The 27,003-nt window shown below is 38.8% G+C and overlaps 1 protein-coding gene across 1 annotated transcript in view; it reads right to left on the bottom strand.

The window, feature by feature from the left end:
• Positions 1-27,003, bottom strand: part of SPAG16 (sperm associated antigen 16) — a 430,506-nt gene that overhangs the window by 338,365 nt on the left and 65,138 nt on the right. The gene's annotated exons all lie outside the window — the stretch shown is intronic.

The following is a 27,003-nucleotide window of genomic DNA, read 5'->3' as shown; positions in this document are numbered from 1 at the left end:
GTAAATTGTTTCCTTTCTTTTACTTTAAACTTCTACATCAAAAATAAAGCTTGTAAGATTCCAGTATTTGAAAAATAAAGATAATTTATTGAAATACTTCAATAAGGATATGGTACATATGAAAGTAAAAGCATTTTCAGGAGCAAAGGAATTTACAAAGCCCCATTCCCTACAACTATCCATTTCATCACTGACTGAAAACTGACTCTAGTTCATTCAAACTTTTCTGACATTAATAAAAATCTCTTAATCACATGGATTCTCTAGCACCAATAAATGTGGGATTACAGAGCAATCTCTCCCTATTTGTGTACTTCACATGATCTCTTTTCTCCCTGGTCTCATTTTTATGTGGCCATTGATTTCTAAAGTGAGTGCAGCAACAGACATACTCTCACACACCTCAAATAATTTCATAAATCTCCTTTTCTTCAGGAAATAAAAGTAGTAAATATAATACTGTCAACAGAAGACTATTAGTCATCATACACAGGTTTATTTCACCTTCCCTCCCAATTTCTTTCCTCCTCTGCTTGCTTACTCTTGCTAAGAAAAGAAATGAAACCGTAATTCAATTGTAAAAAAAAAAATCTTCTAATGACAGCTCATTAATCCCAGAAACTTAACATCTGACCAAATAAATTTCATCATGCAGGTACGCTGCTAGATTGGTAGGAAGGATGCAGGATGCTGCCCTCTATTGAACAGTGGTGTTAAACCAAATGGGAGGGGGGAGATGGTCCATCCAACAGTCTGTCCATAGTCCTGATGCTGGTGCAGCAGAAGACACCATCAGAGGCTCATTTTCGCTTTTGAGCAGCTGTAAGCTGCATTGCTTCTGCCCTTTGGTGCCTCTAAGCTACCTACCTTTGCAGAGAACTACAGCTCAGAGGTGCATGGTAGAGCATTCACCACATCTCATTTCAGAGCAGCAAATGTCTTCAGAGACTACTTCATCCTGTCCTGTGCTGGTCCAGAAAGCTGGCTTGGACCTGTCACCTCACTGAAGTGAGGAAAGATAATCCCACTTACTGAGTATCCAATATTGAAATATTCTTGTCCAAAATAAGATTTTGCCCCAGGTATAGTTTTGGCATTAAAATATTACTTTGCTGTCAGCATTACAATTACAGATGGTAACGAACTGAAAGTAAGGTCACACTGCGGAGTAGCAGAAGATCGTCTAAATCAAGCTCCATTCCCCAAGAATAAGAGAAACACAGGAGCCCACACTTCAATAAGTATTGTGAATTGAGTCAGGACTGTGACTTTATTTTAATGCAATTACTTCTTAATTTAATAACCCCGAATCATTATTGTTCTAGGGCTTTTGCCTGTAACTCCATTAATTCTTCTCATTTTATTCAGCTTGTAGTGTACTGAACTATACTATGCTAATGGAGATGTTGCAATTATTTATTTTGTGCATTTCCTGCTGACTGAGGTTATTGCACCATGCAAGAAATGTCAGTGTGTTAGAATAAAATACTGATAATGGCACTACATAAAGTAAGAAGAGACTGCAGTTCCATCATTTGTCATGGACTTTTTGCCTTTTGGGTAAGCAGAAAGGCATTAAGTTGTTAAGTGAAAGCGTGGCATTACTGAAAGCCCATCTTCAATTTTCAACAAGAATTAGATGATTTTTCTTTTAGTGAAGTATTCCAAATACCATTTAATTTACTTAACTATGAAATGCATGTAGTCAAGTTCTTACTGTTTAATACAGCTGTTTAAAGCACTTATTATAAAGATGTTAAAAAACTTGAATCCACAGAGGTTTATAATAGAGACGAAAAATTAAGTGACTTTTCTGTAAAAACCTAAATTAGTTTACCCCATGCAGCGCTACAGGCTGGGGGAAGAGTGGTTAGAAAGTGGCCCAGCGGAAAGAGACCTGAAGGTGCTGATCGACAGCCGGCTAAACATGAGCCAGCAGTGTGCCCAGGTGGCCAAGAAGGCCAATGGCATCCTGGCCTCTATTAGGAATAGTGTAGCCAGCCGGTCTAGGGAAGTGATCGTCCCTCTGTACTCGGCACTGGTGAGGCCGCACCTTGAATACTGTGTCTGGTTCTGGGCCCCGCACTTCAAGAAAGATGTTGAGGTGTTGGAGCGAGTCCAGAGGAGGGCGACCAAGCTGGTGAAGGGTCTGGAGGGTCTGACCTATGAGGAATGGCTGAGGGAGCTGGGGTTGTTTAGCCTGGAGAAGAGGAGGCTCAGAAGTGACCTGATTGCAGTCTACAACTACCTGAAGGGAGGTTGTAGTGAAGTGGGAGTCGGCCTCTTCTCCCGGGCAACTAGCGATAGGACAAGAGGACACAGCCTCAAGCTTCACCAGGGGAGGTTCAGGTTGGACATTAGGAAGAATTTCTTTTCAGAAAGGGTTATTAGACATTGGAATGGGCTGCCCAGGGAGGTGGTGGAGTCACCATCTCTGGATGTGTTTAAGAAAAGACTGGACATGGCACTTAGTGCCATGGTCTAGTTGACAGGGTGGTGTCAGGGCAACGCTTGGACTCTATGATCCCAGAGGTCTCTTCCAACCTGGTTGATTCTGTGATTCTGTAAATTGTATTATTTTGTCCTACTAAGTTATTTAAACATCAATAACAAAGAATAATGAATGAAGGAAAAGGTCACACCGCCAAGTTCTACAGAACCTTTACCCAAGCTCTGCAAAAGCAGGGCCTTTTCAATGAAAAAAGATTTTAAAATAATAATTAAAAGAAGAGTTAAAAGTGAAATAAGTTTTCATGTATCCACTTATTAGCATGTATTTCATGTATCCACTTATTAGACAATTCATCATACTATATGACATTTTATTCAAGCCAAATGAAGCCTGGGGTAACACTGCTATGATATAGTCACGGGACTGGATTGCTTTCCGAGAAGTCACGGGGTTAACAATGTACCCATGTTCTGGCAATCTACTCCAAACTGTAATTAAACTGACTTCTGTAGTGCTAAGGAAGACTGCTGTATTTTATATTCAGTGGCTTTTATGAAACATATCAATACACCAACATAACCTTACAAAACTCAAAAGTCTCCAACCTATAAAAGGTAAAAAGAAAAAACAAACAAAAAAAAAAACAAAACAAACAAAAAAAAAAAACAACACCAACACAAACCCCAAAACCTCACATAGATTAATATATGACATGAATCCATAAGAAAGCAAAAAAATGTTAACTCATGTGGGGGGAAAAGAATACATAAAATTCTTAAAGTAATCTAGAGAACAAAAAAAAGCAAAAGCCAAAAGATATGTCATCAAAACATGAGAGACTTCTAAACTGGAAAACACAGGTTTCAATTTCAGACACGGTGAAGAGTCCTTAGCTAAAGTGAATTGCTGTCAGAAATACTGTCTGGTTCTACAATCATAAAGTCACAACTAAAATAATAGATTTTAAAAGCAAATAGGAAAAAAACCCATTCCCCTGGTTTTGAATTGCCCTCCACAGCAGCTTTCTTTTATTTGTTATGGGTTTTGTTGATTTTTTTTTTTTTTTACTAGAGGAAAGTATTCTCATGTATTCGGTCACATATTCAGTCACACAAAATAAGACTTGAATCAACAAAAAAAAAGGCAAAACCCAAGCCAATTCCATGAAACTTGTCATATAATTGTAAGGATCACCAACACCAGAATTGTCTTACTACAAATAACCTCTGGTATTTAAAGAGTTTATAGATTATAAGTAGAACAACTGACTTAGGACTGCATATTCCCTACTCATGCTACTGAATGACAGAACAAACTATTCTGCTTCATAAAGCCACTGTCACCATTTCAAAAGCAACAGGCATCTTTCATCTGCAAGAGCAAGTCTCCAGATATGACTTTGGAGGACTTTCATTTTAATGAAATTAAATTAAGCAGAACTTACACATTAACAAGCATTATAATGCCTTTATCAAACATTTTTCCCCTCCAAACTAAACATCCCTATTACACAGGCAAGATACTCCTTACAGAAAATTTGTATAGATCTTCAGAAAGCAAAAACTAAAGTCTATATAGCCTAAACTATTTTGTTAACAGATACTTCACCACCCGAATTTTGTAAGCTTTTCCATTTTCACAGGATAAGAAGCTGAGATTTCTCAACTCGTATACCTTTTGTGCTATTTAATTCACAGAAGTTCCTAAATGCCTTGAACATCCAATTTTTATAGTGAAAGAGCTTTCATTTATCATTCAATCACCTTCCACTAACACTATTCTATTACTTTCAAATGCAGTAAGAAATATAAAACACTCTGTGGGGCTTATAACAGCATGGAATGAGAACTGTATTAAAGCTGGTGCCTCTTGACTCAGAAAGAAGTACACCCTGATTGTACCTTTCACTCAGGGTAAGAACTGTCAGTCAGTCTGCTCAGCAAAAGAGCGGATCACTCATGAAGCAGTAGGTATTTAGGATTTGCAAAAGGTTTGGAAACATGAATTTCACAGCAAATTAACATCTGAAATCAAGTTTAAAACTGGGCTCATTATTTTGAAATCCTTCACTCACCTGAAAGGTTCTGCTGATGGTACAGGTGGCTCACAAAATCAAAGTTAACACAAAAATGAAATTCTAAATTTGGTGATAGAAGTTAAACCATAGTTCTAAATTAAAAGAGTATGAAGCTTACTGAGAAAAGAGCCTTATGACTTGATTTCAGCAGATATAGCACAGATCAGCAAAGGGCTATCTTTCATCTAGAAAAGCTGCCTTTCAAACTAAGCATCCATCAATGTGTGCTCCAAAGCATACAAAAAAAAAGTTTCAAAGGCAGAAAGGACAGCAAGAGCAGCTCCCAGTGCAAAATTAATGCTGAGGTGCTCAGAAAGACCACAAACCTGATTCTGTTCTTAATAAGGTGCCTATACTTGTTATAGCCATATGTATCGGTGCTTCTTGTTCTTCTCTGCAAAACAGCATGATACTGTCTCAGAACCAGCCTGACCTCAACAAGAGAGAGGAAAGCAAATAGTCATAAAGGAAGGACATGGAAATGAAACTATTCAAGTTTCTTCAGTTTATCTGTTTAACTGTAGCTTCCCCCAAACAGAGCAAAACCAATAAAAAACCCCAAAACAAACAAAAAGAGGCCATAGGAAGAGTCACAAAGAGGTTTTATGCAACAGAAAAATCATCAGCAGGTAGAAAGGCAAAAAGAAGGGGGATTAGTTCTTCATCAAACCTCATTCTAAATTAGACTAGAATAAAGTGCTTGACACACATTCCACAGGAAAACTTGAGTTATCAAAAATGAAAAACAAACCACCTTTGCAGACTACCACACAGCAAAATTCAGCTAAAAACTTCAAAATGGTACACAAGGTAGAAGACCAGAAGAATTAATATATAAGACTTTGACAATAAACAGCAAAGAATATAAAGCTGTTGCAAGACATGCCTCTAAGCATTGTTCAGGTACTCCGTGTATGTCAAAAAAACTGACATTACGCTATGCTACACCGTTGTTCCAAAGACAACAGTGATGACCGATTGGAAGTGATGGGGGTACAGATCAAGGCATGATTCCAGTAATGCGGATGAATTTAAAGATCACATCAACAATTCACAGTCTATTTAATAGTAAATTAAGGATTGGAAGACTGCTTAGTTTACGACTCATAAAGAACATTAATTTGTGCTATGGTTCAAAGTGATAATCTTCCTGCAAAGATGCTGATTCCATGTGGAGGTCAAAGAAGTCTAAACCACTACATTTCCTAAAAACAAGAAAAAAAAAAAGGTTTTCCCAAGTTAGCATAGGTTCAGTTTCTTGCTCAAACTGCCTCCAGTATCACTCAGTCTTCCAGCCTGCTCAGGACTAGTGCAGATTCAATCCTCATATCTACGTTACAAACACTCCCAGATGTACAGATGGCAGGGAGGATAACCCTCCAAGTGATGTATGAAGGGCTCCTCTTCTTGGGTGAGCTGTTCCTCTTAGGCTTTATTTTGAAACATTTCCCTCCCACTTCATTATTTCTAAATCGCAATGTTATCTAAAAATTCTTTAATTTATATATTTTGTGTAGATAGGGAAAATAAAATGAGTATAAATGTGTGGTTTATCTTTACCATGCCTCTTGTGAATATCTGTCCTTCTTCCATCAACAGATAATGTTTAATCTAGTAAACTTTGGCATAATTTAAAATAGCACTAGTCTCAAAAGTCTTGCAGATCTTTTGCATTTGCAATGTTATTCTTCAGGGAACTCATTAATCTTCACAAAAAGGTCTCCAAGGGCTGTATTAATTAACAGATCCAAGTAATCTACAAAAACTGAAATCCTGCCAAACCACTCTGTACATACTCTCAGCTCATTAAAAACACCGAAATCCTCAGTTTAACATTAAATAATTCCCACAAGACTTTCAAAAAAGCTTACACAAGATATTTTAAAATTGTTTTAAATGCTAGGAGAATTTACTATGACTTATTATCACAATTACACGCAATAAGCCTTTCTAGCTATGGTTCTAACATAAGTTATAATTGCTACTACATGATAACATGCTTCATTGGTATGTCCTTTCCATATGGATTTTGTGCTCCCACTCCCCTCTGCTTTTTATAGAGCATTTTGTTCAGCCTGACCCAAAGAAAGGGACTGGCAAAGAAATGGCAAAAATGTAGAACAAAGGTTGTTTCTCCCTACCTTGAATTTCAGCAGCTACCAGAGCCACTTCTACAAAGCTTTCCTTTCAAGATTCACAATACTGAGGAAAGTCACAGTATATGTTATTAAACAGTTACAGTTCCAGTTACTAGAAAATGACAATACAGAAAAAACTCAAAGTCCTTTTCTGCTGTTGAACCTTCTCTCAACACAACCTTTACTAATCAACGGCCACAGTTATTTGTTTAGCTATGGCAAATCCCACAAATATACTTGAAAAGGTCCCAGTTATCTTACTGGAGATTTTATCTTCATCTGACTATATTTTTATTCATCACCAAAAATGAAGGTATATAGTAGGTAGTTATACTTTCCAGGGTAAAAAAGATAAAAGTTCAGTTTTCCCTTATCAATCCAATCACAAAAAACATTCATAAAATTACTACAGAAACAGACTCAACCTTACACCATGATTGATATGAAGTCTACAGAGGATCAAGAGTTCAAGAAGTGATACTAAAATACGACAGGAATCAATCCTAAAGAGATGAGGAAGCAAACAAGGACAAGTGGGGTTGCATTTAAACATAAAAACAGGTTGAGAAGGATGCCCATGGAAATTATTTTTAAATAGTTAACTACCTGCTGTTTATTTCAGATGGCTCTTGAGAACTCTAATCAAAAGAATGCACTCAAAATTTCAGTGACTATCCCGGTTATGCCACCATAGTCTCAACCTTATTCTATTCAAACAATACCAACCGCCATACTTTCCTTTGTCTTCTCCTTCCTCCTCCTTCCCCCCCCACCCCCAAGCATGCCTGTACCACCCAGTTTCACCTGTGACCCAAGTTCCCAGCTGCAAGGTCACACAACTCTATCCTTATTATAAAAGTCAGGCATTAAACTAAGCAGTTTTTCTTAACAATCTGTCAAAGATAAAGCACATCTTCTTTTATAAAAAAAAAAAAAAAAAAAAGACCAACCCAGAAGACTTAAGTCTTGACTATCCCCATCATCTCTTGATTTCAAGTTTTCTACTTCTTGAACTCTATCTTGACTTTATTCTCTTAAGAGAAGGTATTTACAGTACCTTTTTGTCTATTTTTTTAATAAAAGGTCTTTGGGTCAGTCCTTTCTGCAAACACACACTCAAACTTGTATAACAGAACTACAGATAACTGCATTAGTGCAGACTTTCTCACAGATATTGACATTAAAAGCACATTCAAGTACTCTGCCGTACAGTAAGTTTCAAATGCACAGAATATCACATATGTTGAAGTGCACCATTACATCAGGATATGACATGCGTTGCACTATAACATACAGAATACTTTACCTGAAACACACACTGCAGTGTTTTGCTTTACACTATAACAATATGCAACACAAAATGGGGCTGAAGGACATTTCCATATTAAAGGTAACAATTATCATACAAGCAGTGTAAACCCAGATGACATTATATGGCTAGTGAGTTACAATCAGTCCCCAAAAGCTATCAAATCAAGCATTATTGCTTCATTTTCTGAGGCACATTGAGTTCCAGCATGTTTAACTGCTTACCAGTACATCAGGACGCAGTGTTCAAACAGCATATTTTTTCTATTTTTTCCCAACTATTCAGAAACCCAGGGAAGTTATTTTTAGACAAAAAACTCCCACTGATCTCAGTGGCCATCAATCTTCCTTCATTTACTGTTGTCTTATTTGTCCTTTCCCTGCCACTATCTGTCTTCCAATAGGTAACTGATCCATTTAAACACTGTTCAAAGCACAGAAAAAGCTCCCTTGCTTCCCTAACTCCCTCTGAAGCCAGCTAGTAACATTGCAGTTAATATTGTACTTGGAAGTAATTAAAGGATCCTACATAATGCAATTTCAAAAACCACACAGAACAGCACCAGAAATATTTCTGATTGGGTGAAACAAGTGCTACTCATTTTTTGGTTGATGGTACCTTTGCTTTTGAAAGCAGCTATATGAATATGCACATATTTTACTATGAAAGACTTTTCCATAAGGACAGGTACATTACAATAACAGTGCCTGGGAAAACACTATAGTATTTGACAGCCATTGATACCTGTAAAATTTTACCAACCACCTTAAAGATGTCTTAAAAGTTGATTTACAGTTGTTTAGACAGCAGAATTATGAGGTTTGGTTTCCTGGTACTTTTAATCCGTAACACTGAAACGCATGGAAAAACCAAACAAATACCAAACAGAAGCAGGGGGACATTATTGATTTTAAGTTTAAAAAAACAAACATATTTTAATTCAAAGAAACTCAAAAAGAAACTGTAACTACTCTACAAATGAGACCAATAAATTAATCTGAATGAGTTGATTGGAGGGTACCAAGGATACCACACAGCTACATCAGAGGAGCAGCAGCCACTCACCTCAGACCCCTACGGCCTTTAGATACTACACAAACTCCTTCTGTTACCTCACATGGTCTTGAGGCTTGGTTTGCTTACCAAGCACTTGGGTGTCAGAGTACTTCTCAAAAACATTAGGCAAAACAGGTGAAAGTGTTCTGTTAAGTAACTAATACAGCAAACCACAAAGCATACAAGAGCTTATCAACAATAAGGCACCACTGAACTGCAATTTAATGATAAAGATGACTCAATGAGCACAAAAACAACAAAAGCAACATGCAGACCCTAAACCACATTACCCAAACCCCAAGGCCAAAGGAGAAAAGTTCAACTAGTAGCAAAAGATCAGTTATTAACCAGAGGTTGGTGTTCTTTAGCATTCATCTGCTGAAGAAAACAATTTATCAACTAGAAACTAAAATATTCTTACCCAGTTAATGACACTTGAATTTAATAAACCAGCATTTTGGGTTTGTAGAGAGTTTTGCATGGTTTTTCCAGGTCAGCCTTAAGACATTTTCCGTGGCCATCTCTGCACTGGAGTGTTACCACCATCTACACCTACCTCCTACTGCTCCACCAGGTCCCTCCTGCCCTGGGGTGCAGAGCAGGCATGGCAGGAGGGCAGAGCCATTGAAGGGAAGTGGTCAGTTAATTAGTTAATTGATCTTGCATGAAAAGTGGTGGGAAAGCTTGGGAAAAGTCAGATAAGTAAACTAATACCCTCCTCCTACCTCCTTTTAAAGTCCATTCTGGAATAACTGGGGCAATTTTGGCAGGATTCTTGGCCAGCAGCAAAGAAACAGCCAACAAAACCCCACCCTAGTAAGGCTTATATGTCTGTTTCAGAAAATCATTTTAGGTGTATGGGTGTGTAACTTTCCAGCTGATACTAAAGTTTAAGGAAAAATCTCCTTGAGCTGTGCATGGGAACGAAACAAGCTGTTCAAAGCCAGCCCTTTCTAGGGGAGGTGAGGCACCCCGGCTGCAGGCTCCATCCACGGCCAGGCAAAGAGGTCTGTTGGTCACACTGACATTGAAAAGATTTTTGACCAGTATTTGTGTGCAGGGCTGTCTCTCCCTTAATTGCTATTCTAGGATGTGGAATAACTTGTTATGCAGTCCTAGGTAATAGGATGGTGGGTTTGTTTTTTCTTTATTTTGTTGTTCTCATAGCTCTGCCATTTCAAAGATTATTTTAAAAGGAAGATAGTTTTGAATATCAGCTAGGATATTTTACTTCATAGCAAAGCACAAGCTTGCTCTTTTCAGTACAAGAAATTAATGGAAAAGGTTTAAAATAACCTCAGTTTCTGAACTGGTTTTTGAATCAAAATATAAAAATAAAGCAAGCTAAAAAAACCTGTCTGCAGATACATGGATAACTGTAAGCTATAAATTTTAATAAAGCAAACTTGTTTTGTTTTGGACAGCCTCTGCTTAAAAGATGCCATTTCACATACAGATGATTTTATTTTCAAGGAAAAAAAACCAACCAACCAACCTAATAAAAATCAACAGTACAGAAGCTCAGTCTGGAAATAGCCCTGATAAATGTAGAAACTTTGGTTTCCAGTGTTGCAGTTCATTAACTTTTACAACTATGAACACTCACAAGGAAACAAGGACAATCATAGCCTTAGACAACCACCTGGTTGACATTTTTATTTTCAAATGCAAATGTCTATGTCCCAGGGACTGGAAACTGAAATCTCCATCAATTTTATTTTGATTATAACTTAGAGTTACAAGCCTAATTTGTTTTGAAACAAGAAAAGACATACAAGAAAATTTGGCAAGTACTATTCTAGCATTTAGTATCAATTAGTGTAAAATGAAAATCAAGATGTTCTTTTGTCTGGCTTGACAGAAGGAGTTTGTTACTTGCTTACCTCAGTAGACACTCTGTCCTACACTGATGACAAAAATCTTAACATGAATTGCATGATGTAGTTTAAGACTGAACTAAAAACTCCATAGATTTTCCAATTTTAGCAACATCTACATTTGGGATGAGAATTTCAGAATATGCTGAGATCCTCAAGGAAATCTAGTAATTTTGTTCAAGTCTCTGCATGGGAATTGGCCTCTTCTGAAATATGGATGCTTGTTTATACACTTGCATACTAGCTGCTGAAAGCTAGATCAGAATTAGAATTTGAGCACTGAAGTGATATAGGAAGTTTGTCCCTCAAGCTGAGCACCACCCCTGAAAATTTCCACATTAGTGAAAATGTTAAAGTAAGATTATTATTGCCATACATCTGCTCTGTTAGGGATCCTTTACTCCTTAGCTGATCTACACAGAACCTAGTGTAGGTAAGAAACATAAACCAATGTGATCTGATTATGATGCTCAAGAAATGTTCTAGTTTTATGCCAGTCCTAATTAATTATAACAGCAGCAATTAAAGTCTATTAGGTAAAAAAAAAAACATAGCCATAACTCATCACTGTCATGCATCTTTCACCTGCTTGTAATTGTTTCAATACAAGGACATATCAGCATTCTCACAGCTGGGAGAAGCACAACAAAAGTACCCATTATGGACAACACACAGCCTCTTATGTTTATGGCACCTCCTTCAAAACCAAGTCTTAAAAATCTATCACTGAATTCCTGGCAGTGGTATGTTATTCAAAGCTCTGTTAATTACAGTAAGGAATATGTAAATTCTTGGCCTAAAGTACTGCTATAAAAACTGGCAATGGGTACAGAGGTGAAACTAATGAAAAGTTCTTTTTTAAAAAGGCAAACTTTGGTAAAGCCCTCCAAATATAAAGGATTCACTATCACTTCATTTTCTGACCAGCCGTATTTGGACATTCTATAATACAATGCTGGAAATTCTCCAGGGAGATAGTTCTGAAAGATTAAGAATGGAAATCAAAAGCAGAGAAACAAGAAAGGAGTTGTGTTGAGAACAGACCAACATGTGAAACCAGCTTTTAAAGGTCAGTTTCAGCATTTCAAGTCATAAACCCAGGGGAATTTACTCTCCTCCCATGGGACTTGAACGTGTTTTCCAACATTTTTAAAATTTCACCTTTCAAACTGAGTTCAGCTCTAACTTTTTCTATTAATCTTATCAACAGTTGCATAGCTCGAAGTGTGTCAATACTGATATTTTCAGAATTTACCGTGAAGAAAATATTGAAATTAAAATGGAATAAAAAGAAAGCCATCATCATGAGTGGCAAAAAAAAAGCCCAAACTATATATATTTTGTGAGCAGAGTCAATACATACACTTTTGTATATGAAAAAGATGAAATGTGAAAATACAGAGGCACACCTGCAGATGGGACAGCAGTGGAAGTATAGAGTAATTCCCATAATCTGATTTATAAGGAAATGAAAAGGTCAGCATTTAGCAATCATACCAGACATTTCCAAAACAGGGTATCTTAAAAATTTCATTCGATTATAATTCTGTTGTGAATGTACAGCTCTGTAATACAGCGTATTTTCAAGTGCAAGAGAACTGGAACTTGTTCAAGAATGCAGAGCCCAAGATACTGAAGTTGTAACATTAGAGATGCTTTTTCTGGGCAGTTCAGCTTGCCCTGTAGTGGGGAAGCCACAAGAGAGTGCAGTTTTACCTTACCTTCTTGGCAGGCACACCTGGTAAGTGTAAAGAAAATGCCATCCTCCATTATTTTAAGCAAAGAACTTTGTCCCTGTCTTAGTCCTTGCCTAAGACCATTTTTTACATTTTCTCTTTTCTACTGTCCTGGGCAAAAATCTGGAATTGTGTGTCTTTGTCGAATAATCCCAACCATTTTGTGATAGTTTAAAGGTTATTCCATGACATACAAAAGTTAGTATCTGAAAAAACGCTATAATGGATATTAAAAGTTCAGCTTCATCTTAAACCATATTGAAGCTCAAATTAAATTAATGTCCTGAGGGAACACTTCGTATCATTCTTGGAGTGACTCCATCAGTTCACTTTTCACAGACATTTCTCCTTATTGCTCTTTTGTACTTACGAACTTTCATTCAACAATGCAGCAAGTTTCCCACGATCCAATAACTCTTTTTTTTTTGGCCTCCTAGATATTTACTCTCTCAAACACAAGGGTAAGTACACCCATTTTCTTCTTTAAACTTCTTATATTTGTCTTGCTTTTCTTCAGACACTGCAGCTACTATAGTTCAAGTACCATGTTCATTTTAATAAAAAAAAATTTAAAGGAAGTTTCCAGTTAAAACCTTCAGATATTAACATCCCACAAGATAAGAAACCAATATGAGATTTTTCCAAGCCAAAAGGATTAGGAGATAGAGTTATACAAATAGAAACTGCTATCTTTATGTACCTAAGTGTTAGTGTTGTATCTCTAAATCATTGCAACCATAAATACCCAAAATCTTTAGTGATTTTCATTCAGGTTATGAAACTGGCCTACAAATGAATGGTAGGTAATTTCAGTTTCTATTGCCTCAGCTAATAAAAAAGGAATCATTAGTACAGTAGGTTTCTAATACATATACAATGTCTTTTCATAGGTCAGACTAAGAATAAGGAAAGATCAGAAGCATTACTTGACCAATTTACAATTTCTAGAAGATAGTATCCAAGAGAGTTAAAAGTGCTTTATGGTTTTAATTGCAATGCATTAAATGTTTTGGCAAATAGAAATCCTCAATAAAACACAGCATGTGCAACCTCACACACTATTTCAGAGTAGCAACAGCTTTTTGTACATTATGCATTATTCTTGTATTCTATAAGTCGCTTCTATCTATTTAGAATATATAAATTTTAATTTGGCATTATATTTTTATTATGTTCCACTTTGTTTTTCTCTATCACAATACACTGATTCTCAGAAACACCAGTCAGCGATGCTCCTTACTTTCCCAGAAAACAAACTGTTTATCTATAGGCTAATTGCATATAATGTTGCTGACTCAGATATTTATCTTGGACTTAGAATCATAGAATCAATCAGGTTGGTCAAGCAGGACCTGCCTTTCCTGAATCCATGTTGGCTGGCCCCAATGCCCCGATTCTCCTGCATGTGCCGTGTAATGGCACTCAGGATGATCTGTTCCATCACCTTGCCTGGCACCGAGGTCAGGCTGACAGGCCTATAGTTCCCTGGATCGTCCTTCCGACCCTTCTTGTAGATGGGCGTTACATTTGCTAATTTCCAGTCAGCTGGAACTTCTCCAGTTAACCAGGACTGCCGGTAGATAATAGAGAGTGGTTTGGCAAGTTCATTTGCCAGTTCCTTCATTACTCTGGGGTGAATCCCATCTGGGCCCATAGCCTTGTGGGTGTCCAATTGGCACAGCAGGTCACTAACCATCTCCTCCTGGATTACGGGAGGTTCACACAGTCCCCCATCCCTAACTTCAGGCTCTGGGTGCCGAGTCTCCTGAGGACAACCAGTCTTGACATTAAAGACCGAGGCAAAGGAGGCATTGAGCACCTCTGCGTTCTCCTCATCCCTGACACTACACTACCGTCCTCATTCAGCAAGTGGAGGAGGCTCTCCTTGACCCTCCTTTTGCTGTTGATGTATTTGTAGAAACTTTTTTTGTTGTCTTTGACTGTAGCAGCCAAATCAAGCTCTAATTGAGCTTTGGCCCTTCTAATCTTCTCCCTACATGACCTGGCAACATCCAGACTTGATGTTACTGCCTAAAAACCCTACTTTTTAAAAAAATTTACTTTTTCCAAAGATATATACTTCTTCATATGGAGAAATTAAATGCCAAATACAAGAAAACTTAAAACTGACATATGGAATCAAAAGAAAGTTCTTACGTAAATACTTTCTTCCACATTTCTTGACAAAGTACTTCTGAATGGGTGCTAAAAATATAATAAAATAGTAAATGGATTTTTCAATTTACAAGAAAATTTCAGTCTTGTACATTAATTGAGCATCTTTTTACAGATAGCTATTAGAACTGTATCAAAGTCAACAAAGTGTCAAGACAGATATTAGTCATCTTTTAGAAATTGTGGAGTAGAATTTCCTCAAATTAATATCTTTAAGCTCACCAAAACATTTCATTTTAATAAAATCTCAACATCTTGTTTGCACTTTGTAAGAGACATTCATAAATAAATTTATTTTCAAAATACAATTAAGTTATCACTTCATCCCATATGACAAGTGTAAAAACAATTTCAATTTTTTTTTATCTTTTCTAAATGATATTTGTTCAAAATAAGCACACTTCAATTTAATATTTAGTTATTCATGCAGTTGGTGTTCAGAACATTTGGATCACCACAGGCTGTTTTCAGTTAAACACTTATCAGAAATTTACTAACCCAATCTACCCAACCCCTTTCTTGTCCACAGACTATTTGGAATAAAAAGAAAAACAAACCAAATTTAGTAGAGCTGACAGTTATCAGGCATCATACCTTTCGGTCTATGGAGAACATGCAAGAGCCTTAATAAAGTTAAGGCAATATCTTTTTACAATCATGTTTTTGTAAACAAGTACTTCCAGGTTTTTCTGCAAACTCTGCTTCAAAAACTATGAAGGTAACTAGTAAAAAAAAAAATTACTATATGCTTCCCCTCTGTTGACCTTACCTGAAAATTTTCTGGTTTTCTGATAAAGATGCTTGTTCACTAAGAAAATGACTGAGATACTCAGCTCATTTCATGTGTGTACCATAAAAGAACACAATATGAGTTCAAATTATTACTGCTATGGTTTCAAGCTGCCCATTAAAAGTGATGGCCAATGCCTTCCCACAGGGGTAAGCACTTATGGCCAACGTTGCAGACAAAGCTAATGAGAAATAAAAAGACTTCTTAAGACTATGATAGCCAAAAGCTTATAGAGAGTAACGGGAAGGAACATTTACCAGCGAAAAAGTGAGTTGGGAGAAGAGGCAAATGTGGAGCTAAGGGAACCATTTACTTCTCTCATTATTACTGTGTTAGGTAGAAAAAGCTACAAATGAAGTTGAAAGGGTCGTAGCCAGAAGCTGTGCATTCATACCGTCACTGCAGCAAGTCCTCACAGAGCTTATCAAAGTGTGATCCACACAGTTCTCACTGAATATTCACAGAGCGCTCACTTTTTCTCCTTATTAAACTGCATTACAGGGAGCTAAACTACATTTGACATTTTCCTATAAGTACTTCTTCCACACAAACCGCATTAAAGCTGTTACAGAGACTATGATAATGAGCAGACTGAAGTCCATTAAATAATCTCTCCATTACAATGTGGGCCTTAATGCAGAAAGAAATTAAGAACTTAATTTCTATAGGAAACAGCGATACTCTGAAATCGAAGGTTAAAGCACTGAACTGTGACTCAGAAGACACGGATTTAATTTCTGAATCTTCCACTTAGGTAATCTTGCAGGAATTATTTCACATGAGGATAATACCACTTTGTAGGACCGTTGGGCAGACAAGTACATGCGTGAGGTCTCAGCTAGCAAGATAGTCAGAGCCGTGTGAGCACGTACACACATATATATGCCAACTCTGTCTTTACGGCGCATTAGATCTAAATTAAATCTGCGCTGCCCACTGCAGCCTGGCACTCTTCACTCCCTGACTGATCTTTCAAGTTTCCAGGCGGGCGCTCGCAGTTTAAGCTGCAGGCATCCACGTTTCTGAGAGCTGCTCAAGCCCAGGCTGCCTTGCAAATCTCTTCCAGCTGTGCCTGAAATGGCACCAGGGCCTCTGGGGAAAGGACCTTGGTGCCAGTCTGTGAGCCTGACATCAGCCACACATGCTTCCATGAGGACAGAGCGGCAGCTGGCTTCCCATCCCACTGAAGGTGGTGTTAGGTGTACCCCACCACACTTGGAAAGCTTTAGGGTTATTTGTTACTTGTTACTTGGCAGAAGGATAAGAACTTCATTTATTTGCAGTGTAAACACACCTTTATACTTCTCATCAAGGCCAGCGAAATGACTTTTCAGTCATGGGGAAAAAAAAGGCATTAGGGCAAGCACTTATGAAAGGAAATTACTTAAATTTCCTACATTGTAAAGACAGATATAGTAAATTTATTATTAACATTAATTTAATCCTAAAATACATCCTGTCAAATATCAAAGCTAACAGTTTAAAACACCACAAAAAGAACTTGCTGCAAGTATGCAGACTGCTCTGTCCAGAGCGACCCAGGCAGTTGTTCTTGTCTCTCCCTGTGTCAGGAAGATGAACTGAGGGACTCTTGTTAACTCTACTTTTAACCGTCTCTTGCATTAGCTCCTTCAAACATATTCAAAGGTTACTAAAATGCAGAGAGGGGAAACAAAATAGGAGAAATAGGAATTTCTTTGCATATATACAAGGAGATAAGGATCAACCCAAGCTTCCACTCATATTTCTTCTACTTTTGAGAAAAGGTAGAATTTGAATATTTCAAAAGAGGCAGAATTGAGTATTTGAATATTTCAGCACACACTAAAATCCAATCCTGCAACTACACTGCCTACGCTTCTGCAGCAGACACTAAAAACACAGAATCACAGAATGTTAGGGATTGGAAGGGACCTCGAAAGATCATCTAGTCCAATCCCCCTGCCGGAGCAGGATTACCTAGACCATATCACACAGGAACGCGTCCAGGCGGGTTTTGAATGTCTCCAGAGAAGAAGACTCCACAACCTCTCTGGGCAGCCTGTTCCCGTGTTCAGTTACCCTCATTGTAAAGAAGTTTTTCCTCATATTTATGTGGAACCTCCTGTGTTCCAGTTTGCACCCATTGCCCCTTGTCCTGTCAAGGGATGTCACTGAGAAGAGCCTGGCTCCATCCTCATGACACTTGCCCTTTACATATTTATAAACATTAATGAGGTCACCCCTCAGTCTCCTCTTCTCTAAGCTAAAGAGACCCAGCTCCTTCAGCCTCTCCTTGTAAGGGAGATGTTCCACCCCCTTAATCATCTTCATGGCTCTGCGCTGGACTCTCTCTAGCAGTTCCCTGTCCTTCTTGAACTGAGGGGCCCAGAACTGGACACAATATTCCAGATGCGGCCTCACCAGGGCAGAGTAGAGGGGGAGGAGAACCTCTCTTGACCTGCTAACCACACCCCTTCTAATACACCCCAGGATGCCATTGGCCTTCTTGGCCACAAGGGCACACTGCTGGCTCATGGTCATCCTGTTGTCCACTAGGACCCCCAGGTCCCTTTCCCCTACGCTGCTCTCCAACAGCTCTGTCCCCAACTTGTACTCATACATGGGGTTGTTCTTGCCCAGATGCAGGACTCTACACTTGCCCTTGTTATATTTCATTAAATTTCTCCCCGCCCAACTCTCCAGCCTGTCCAGGTCTCTCTGAATGGCTGCACAGCCTTCTGGTGTGTCAGCCACTCCTCCCAGTTTTGTGTCATCAGCGAACTTGCTGACAGTGCACTCTATTCCCTCATCCAAGTCATTAATGAATATATTGAATAGAACTGGTCCCAGCACCAACCCTTGGGGGACTCCGCTAGACACAGGGCTCCAACTGGACTCTGTCCCATTGACCACCACTCTCTGGCTTCTTTCCTTCAGCCAGTTCACAATCCACCTCACTACCCGATCATCCAGACCACACTTCCTCAGTTTAGCTGAGAGGATGCTGTGGGAGACCGTGTCAAACGCTTTACTGAAATCGAGATAGACCACATCCACAGCTTTACCATCATCTATCCACCGGGTTACGTCCTCATAAAAGGCTATCAAGTTGGTTGAGCAAGACTTCCCGTTGGTGAAGCCATGCTGAGTGCCCCTAATGATCCCCCTATCCTTGATGTGCCTAGAGACAGCACCAAGAACAAGTTGTTCCATCACCTTTCCGGGGATGGAGGTGAGGCTGACCGGTCTATAGTTACCCGGGTCCTCCTTCTTGCCCTTTTTGAAGACTGGAGTGACATTCGCTTTCCTCCAGTCCTCAGGCACCTCTCCCGTTGCCCACGACTTAGCAAAGATGATGGAGAGTGGCCTAGCAATGACTTCCGCCAGCTCCCTCAGCACCCACGGGTGCATCCCATCAGGGTCCATGGATTTATGGACGTCCAGATTGCTTAATTGGTCCCTGACCCAGCCCTCATCAACCAAGACAGGCTCCTCCTCTATCCTGACTTCCTCTGGGGCCTCAGGGATCCAGGGCTCCTCAGGGCAGCCTCCAGCAGTATAGACAGAGGCAAAGAAGGCATTCAGTAACTCCGCCTTCTTTTTATCCTCTGTCTCCAGGGCCCCCACCTCATTCATCAGTGGGCCTACATTGCCTCTAGTGTTGGCTTTACCTGCAATGTATTTGAAGAAGCCCTTTCTGTTGTCCATGACCTCTCTTGCAAGGTTTAATTCCAAGGAGGCCTTAGCTTTCCTAGTTGCCTCCCTACATCCTCTGACAACAGACTTATATTCCTCCCAAGTGGCCCGCCCCTCCTTCCATGATCTGTACACTCTCTTCTTCCACTTGAGTTTGCCCAGCAGTTCCCTGTTCAACCATGCAGGTCTCCTGGTACCCTTCCTTGACTTCCCACCTGTTGGGATGCTCTGATCTTGAGCTCGGAAGAAGCAGCCCTTGAATGCTAACCAACTATCTTGGGCCCCCTTACCTTCTAGTACCCTGTCCCATGGGATTTCCCCTAGCAATTGCTTGAAAAGGCCAAAGTTGGCCCTCCTGAAGTCCAGGGTTGTGATTTTGCTAGATATTCTGTTCCTGCCACATGAGATCCTGAACTCCACCATCTCATGGTCACTACAACCAAGGCTGCCCTCAACCTTCACCTCTTCAACCAGACCCTCCTTGTTAGTGAGGATAAGATCCAGCAACGCTCCTCTCCTAGTTGGCTCATCCACCATTTGCATCAGAAAGTTATCATCAATGCACTGGAGGAACCTCCTGGACTGGGGATGGCTGGCTGAGTAGGCCTCCCAGCAAATATCAGGGTAGTTGAAATCCCCCATGACAACCAGGCCCTGTAATTGCAAGACTGCTCTCAGCTGCCTGTAGAAGGCCTCACCAACCTCCTCATCCTGATCTGGTGGCCTGTAATAAACACCCACAACAGTATCACCCATGCTAGCCTGCCCCTTAGTTTGTACCCACAAACTCTCAACTCGCTCCTGATCTGCCCCTGGATAGAACTCAATACATTCTAGCTGCTCACTCACATAAAGAGCAACTCCACCACCTCTCCTTAGTGGCCTGTTTTTCCTGAACAGGACATAGCCATCCATGACCACATTCCAGTCATGCGAGTTGTCCCACCCAGTCTCTGTAATTGCCACTAGATCATTACCCCCCAAACGAACATGGATTTCTAACTCATCCTGTTTATTATAATCTCCTCCTGTTAAAATAGCACATACATCTGAAAGTATTAGGTATATATAATTTATACATGTTTATATATGTGTTTATGTGCATTTCTCTATATAATTAAATCACAGAATGCTTGAGGTTGGACATGACCTCTGGAGGTCATCTGGTCCAACCCCCCTGCTCAGGCAGGGCTACATAGAGCCAGTTGCCCAGGACCGTGTCCAGATGGCTTTTGAGTATCTCCAAGGATGAAGACTCCGCAACCTCTCTGGGCAACCTGTGCCAGTGCTTGGTCACTTTCATAGTGAATAAGCATTTCCTGATGTTCAGAGGGACCCCTCCTGTGCTTCAGTTTGTGCCCATGGCCTCTGGTCCTGTCACTGGGCACCGCTGAAAAGAGCCTGGCTCTGTTCTCTTTGCACCCTCCCTTCAGATATTTGCACACACTAATTGATGAGATCTGCCCCTGTGCCTTCTCCAGGCTGAACAGCCCCAGCTCTCTCAGCCTTTCCTCTTAGGAGAGATGCTCCAGTCCCCTTTCATAATTTTCATAGCCCTTGGCTGGACTCTTCAGTATGTTCATGTCTCTTTCGCACTGAGGAGCCCAGAACTGGACCCAGCACTCCAGGGGTGGCCTCACCAGTGCTGAGGGGCAGGATCACCTCCTTGATCTGCTGGAAATGCTCCTCCTAATGCAGCCGCAGATACCATTCACCTTCTTTGCCACAAGGGCCTCCCGGGGCCTTTTCTGACAAGTCACTTTCCAGCTGGACAGTCCCCAGCATATACTGGTGCCCGGGGTTGTTCCTCCCCAGGTGCAGGACTTTACAATTCTCCTTGTTGAACTTCATGAAGTTCCTGTAGGCCCATTTCTCCAGCCTGCTGAGATACCTTTGGATGGCAGCACAACCCTTTGGTGTGTCACCCACTCCTCCCAGTCTGATATCATTTGCAAACTTGCTGAGGGTACACTCTGCCCCACTGTCTAGATCATTAATGAAGAGGTTAAGCAGGACTGGACCCAGTACTGACCCCTGGGATACACTGCTAGTTAGTACCATCCAACTGCACTTTGTGCCACTGCTCACCACCCTCTGCATCTGGCCATTCAGCCAGTTTTCAATCCACCCCACAGTCTCTAAATAAAAGTCATACCTAGATAGTAGGAGACTGAGTAATTTTATATGCAGGTGAGACTCACTCCATCTTTGACCTCAGTGTTATATGTTGAAGAAAATTAAAGCTTTGGCTTTTGAAGAGCAGTAACAGAAAAGTGATATCCGCAGTTCTAACAAAAAAAGTTAATTCCTTATGTAATAAGTCTTTGAAAGGTTCAATATAAATTATTTGCTTACAGAATTACAAGGACATAAATTAGCTTTAATGGAATGTCTAAGATGTGAATACAAGGGCCTTCTCTCCTAAAGATATTTTTAGAAAGGTGCTCTTTTGTCTCAGCCAAATTATATAAAAGTTTTGAAAGTGCTAACATGAAAGACCACATGCTGGGATGGTTAGTCCCAGGGAAATACACATGCCTCAGGGTTCCAGAGCAGTTTGAAAAGGAAAACAAATTCCATTCTGGAGCTAAAATCTTAGCTGTCAGAGACATGGCTTTGAAATCCACACTTAAACTCCCAAATTTCCTTTTAACAGTTACGGGCTTGAGTCTGAAGCACGCAATGGAAGTGAGAATGAGTAAGATACAACCCAAAGTGAACAGAAAAGAAACCAGGTGGCTTCTGAATCACAGCAGTTGGAATGCACCAGCAATCCATGGAAGACATGCTCCAAAAAGCTTCAAAATCTGCAATGCTGGAGCTAAATTGTTCAAAATGGCTACATCATGAGAGGTTAGGATATACAGTAGCTACTTTGCGTGTCATATTCCTTTAAAAGTAGGTGTAATTTCCCTAGGAAAATTAAGCAGCAGTTAATGTTGCTAATGCAAATGTCCAATTCACTGTGGCTACTCATGCAAGAAATCAGCACATGATGGCACAATTTAAAAGTTTTACTGTCAATGGAAAAATGTAGTTTCATAAAACAGTATCTATTCTAATGTCCTAGGGAGGCAAGAAGGGAGTTTAAATAATTAATAAGGATTTCTCTACCTGCCTAAGTTTTTCTTCTTCAACAGGAAATTTCACCACATGAATTCTGGACTTTGAACCCTCTGTTTTCTAGCTTCTATTATACGAGGACACAGTATGATTCATATGACTGATCACCTCTTGCTAGATGGACCCTATTTTGCTTGGCATCGTTCAGACATGGAACAAAATGACATTACTTCACCATCTCTAAGACAACAGAGATATGGAAACAAATGGGCAGACCACAGGAAAAAGAGAGACAACATTCATCAGTATGACAGGCAGCAGTCTCAGCAAACCATCAGGGTAACTGTTGTCAGAACTCTACAGGCATCACAATAAAGAAGAATATCAAGGAGTGACAAGAAAGACTATGAGAAAGTTGCTTTGAGATGTTAATACAGAGCTTTTTCCAAATGGGAGGGGGCAACAGAAAAAAACTACCAAGATGTTTGCTTAAAAGGGATCCACACTACTTCTGTTACTTCATTTATACAAAACACAACCTGAATGGCCTGCTCTTCCCATAAGCAACTATGAAAACAAAACTTTGGGAATGAAATAGAGAACTGGGAGGTATCTGTAAAAGGGACTAAAACAGGGTACAGCCCAGATATCAAAGTTTGACCAACACAACAAAACGCATGGCTCTTCACACTACTGCCAGGTTCTTCTCTCTGCCTCAACACCTTACTATATAAATGGTAAACCTGAAATTCTAAAGAGACAATGCAGATGAGTATCATCTCATTTTACAGCAAACTTAAGACTATAATCTATTTCAAAAGAAGTTCCTCATGTCACTCACAAAGAATTCTCATTCCTGCAAAGATTATTACTCTGTGTATGTGCGTCTGTGTGTACTTATAGGTTAAGAAGGAGAAAAAGTAGCAGAGGGGAAAGAGTACAGGGTTTTGCAATACCTTCTGTGCAGTCTTGCCTCCATAACTTTGCCCAAGGCACTACAAGACTGTAACTTTAATTTCAATTTGTGAATAAGTCTCATATAATCACCTACACAACTTTATGCTGCAAGTCAATTTGCATTGTTCCCAGGGAGATAAGTTTTTAAAAATCTTCTCTGGAATACACTGATAAAAAATGGGGAAAACTAGTATAAGAAGATATAAAGATGAATTAGTCCCTATAGAAAAGTTATCTTTTACTGAGCCTGCCAGGAAAGCCTAGATAATCACTAAACATTTATTTGCTTTTCTTTATTATTATCTCCAGCTTCATATTTTTTACTGTGCCTAGGCAGAGCATTTGCAATTCTCTATCTTTTTCTTTTAAAAAGTATCGAACAAGGATAAAGGATTTGGGAACATCAGGTTATATGTAAACAAGAATAATATATGATATATTTTCTATTTATGCAGGTATAATTACTAGGTAAAGGATCCATTTAAAATATTAGGCCACATACTTTACAAATTCTACCCACAATCAAAAGTGGCATTTTTACAGCAATTACTATACATGATAAACATCAAATAAGCTTTGAATGGAGAACTGTGACCTCTGTGTGTGAGGCATGGGAGGCAAAGAGAAGGACAAGACGACAGCATCTTAAAAAATTCAGAAAAAAGGCAAGGTGGTGGAGCCTCCACTTGTCATTCTGCTCAAGTTACGAGGTATTAAAAAAAGGTCATAATTAAACTGCAAACAGCCAGTATTTTCACAACACATTTTCTGATCTAAGATTTAAACAAGAAAAATAGAACTATTTTCTATCTACAAAACACATAAAATTATATGCTAAATATAGTACTGTACTAATCTGAAAATCTCATGCCATTAGTGATAATTTTTCAGCTGCATCTTAGATAAACATCTCTCCAAAATAATACATGACATTTTCCTATTTCCCAACATTGTACTAACCCTTAAAAAGCCAATGAATAATGTTTGTATGGGCATCTTTCTTTTCCCAAGTGAAGATAATGCAAACAATGACAGATATAGTATTGCATATGGTGATTGAAGTAGTACCTTCCACGGAAAGCCATGCAAACCCCTTGGGGTTACAAGAAAGATACAGAGAGCCAGTGAGAAGAAAGTGAACAGTAAGCGAGTAAGACTGGGGAGATCATTTAGGCATTATAGATCTTATAGTGATTCTGGTAGGCAGAGTAAGATTTACCACGATACTTTCAAGGACACTGGAGAAATGTGAGCTTAATGCAGAAGAGGAATGCCTATGTGATGATTTGAAAAGTGGGAAACATTCAGCTTAGCAGAAAACACACACCATTTCCCAAGGTATTTTCCCCCCCTTCGCAAATACAAGTTTCAATGAATACTGATGAAGATCTAAAGAACTAATCTACATCAGCTCTAAGGCATATAAAAACTGTGAATTTGGATTTGCAGGTGCTCCAATTACTAGACAAATGTAAAGGAACCTAGTAATATATATACATGAACCAGATTCTGTTCTTTTTGATATACTAGTTTTGGTGCAAAAAAAAAAAAACAAACCTAGACCATAAAAAAAGCAAATCTGGTCTCCTAGTCAATAGAATGTTTTCCATCTACCTTATGAACTACAAGTAAGAATTCTCATCTAGTGGATACTGATTTCCACTTTCTGTCTGTAAAATCAAATAGACAATCATAATTACTATAAATACATTTAGTGAAAATTCAGAATTTCTTTAAATAGGCCATTTTTATTTAATTCCCGATATAAAGAATTTAATCTAAGTCATTCTTTGAAAAATCTCGATTTATGCATTTAATAACCTCTTGGACTTCCAAGGAAAGCCAGATTCAGGACCGAGTAGCTGCTGCGTCAAACTAAAAACAACAACCCAATCTCTGTGTGCATTAGCTGTGTGCCTTAGAGATTGGATTCTATAGCATCTAATACGGTATGAGCTCCATTTGAAACTCTTCTCAAAAAACAGAGTATTTGCAGCTTCTCTCCCCTCTTTGAATTCTTAGCCACCTGCAGGTTTAGTACCAACAGGGTACTAAAAAGGGACCCTTTCTTCAAGAGATCTGTGTGCATGAAACACATGGGAACCTCAGTACTTCTGAGTCTGTTATTCCTCTGTCAAATTTGTTTGAAATTGGGCAGGGTGTTAAAAAAAAAAACAAACAACTGTAGGACATGCTGTCAAAAAAAAAGGCTACCTTTAGCAAACCAGCCTACAATATAGCCTTCAGCATTAACAAGAGAAACAAAAGACAGTCTTTCTTTTCAATCACTTAAAAAGTGGTATTCAGATAGGACAAACTCTTTGTTAATTGAAATTACTATAAATTTTAAATGCTTTTTTTCAGACACGGTTAAACATGTAGAAATTACTACCCACCATGTACACGAAGAGGTTTTTAAGCAAATTAAAAGTTCAATTAGATTGTCTACATTTTTTCAAGAACACTTTAAAATTATTCTTTTGTTCTTTACATGCTTTTATGTTTTTAAATTTTTTAAATAAGCATTTCAGTTTATTTTAGAGCACTATCCCAGGCTCTCACTTTCTTTAAAGCATTATCTTTACATGAAAGTTGGTATCATATTGCCAGTATATGAAATACACATCCTCACTGTTTTTTTTTTTAGTTTAGTTGCTGTTTCTCCAAGCAAGTTCTAAAGTGTTTCCAAATAAGTTTAAAGACATCCAATTTATTTTTATTCCAGTAAATTGCTTTCTCAAGTGGCATTGTATCCTTAAGGTGTGATATCCAGTTATTAACTGTAGAAAAAACTTAGAATTCCCCAGCATATAAAAGTATCTCTTCGAGCAATAACTAGAAGCACTGGATATAAGGATCTAGAATAATGCTTTCAGTAATATATAAAAATATAATTCAAGAAAGATAAGGAAAAAAGGAATAGTCTTACATGAACATGTACGATATTTATCTGGTATTGTTCCACTATAAGAAAATGGAAAAATTTAGGCAGAGATGTCCTTTCTTGACTAGCCTATGAGCTGTTACTATTTTCAATTACATATTATACATTTTAACATTCACAACTAGTTTGCAACAACATTCAAAAGTAATTTGCAACTCAAACCTGGCTTCCTACTACAGGTAAAGGCAAACTTAACAAGGCAAACAGGGACATGAAAATTATTACTTTAGAATTGCCCCTCTGTAGCCTGTCACGCATGTAAATCTTGTGATGATGTAGCCTGTAAAGGTTAGATTTTGATCATTATTCCACCTGATTCACTGAAAATCTTGCCAAGTGTGGAAGTGTCTTCCCTCTCCTCCAGACTGATATTTTTACTTTTTTTTTTTTTTTTTTAAAAAAAAAAAAAAAAACCACACCATTCTTGCACCTAGTGTTCTGTAGATAAGCCCAACAGCCCACTAATATTTTGAGTGGATTTACTACAGCATCCTCAGAGTAGCAGCAGAGAGACACCAGTTGCAAGCTTCCTTTCCTCACTGGATCAGTATGACTATACAATACAGGAGAAAATTATTCAAAATATTACCTTATGAACACAGGCTAGGGATTAGCCAGACAGAAAACAAGAACTGGGCACCTGAGAGACTAAGCAGAAGCCTGCCCAGCTAGGCCAAAACTCAAAGCAGTAACAGTAGATATTTATTACAAAATACAGGCAGCCACCTAAAAAAAGTATCTGTGACCTCTG

This window comes from Nyctibius grandis, chromosome 9 (genome assembly GCF_013368605.1).
Source record: "Nyctibius grandis isolate bNycGra1 chromosome 9, bNycGra1.pri, whole genome shotgun sequence".
Lineage (NCBI taxonomy): Eukaryota > Metazoa > Chordata > Aves > Nyctibiiformes > Nyctibiidae > Nyctibius > Nyctibius grandis.
The sequence above is the reverse complement of the archived record's forward strand: the minus strand, read 5'-3'. Positions and strand labels throughout refer to the sequence as shown.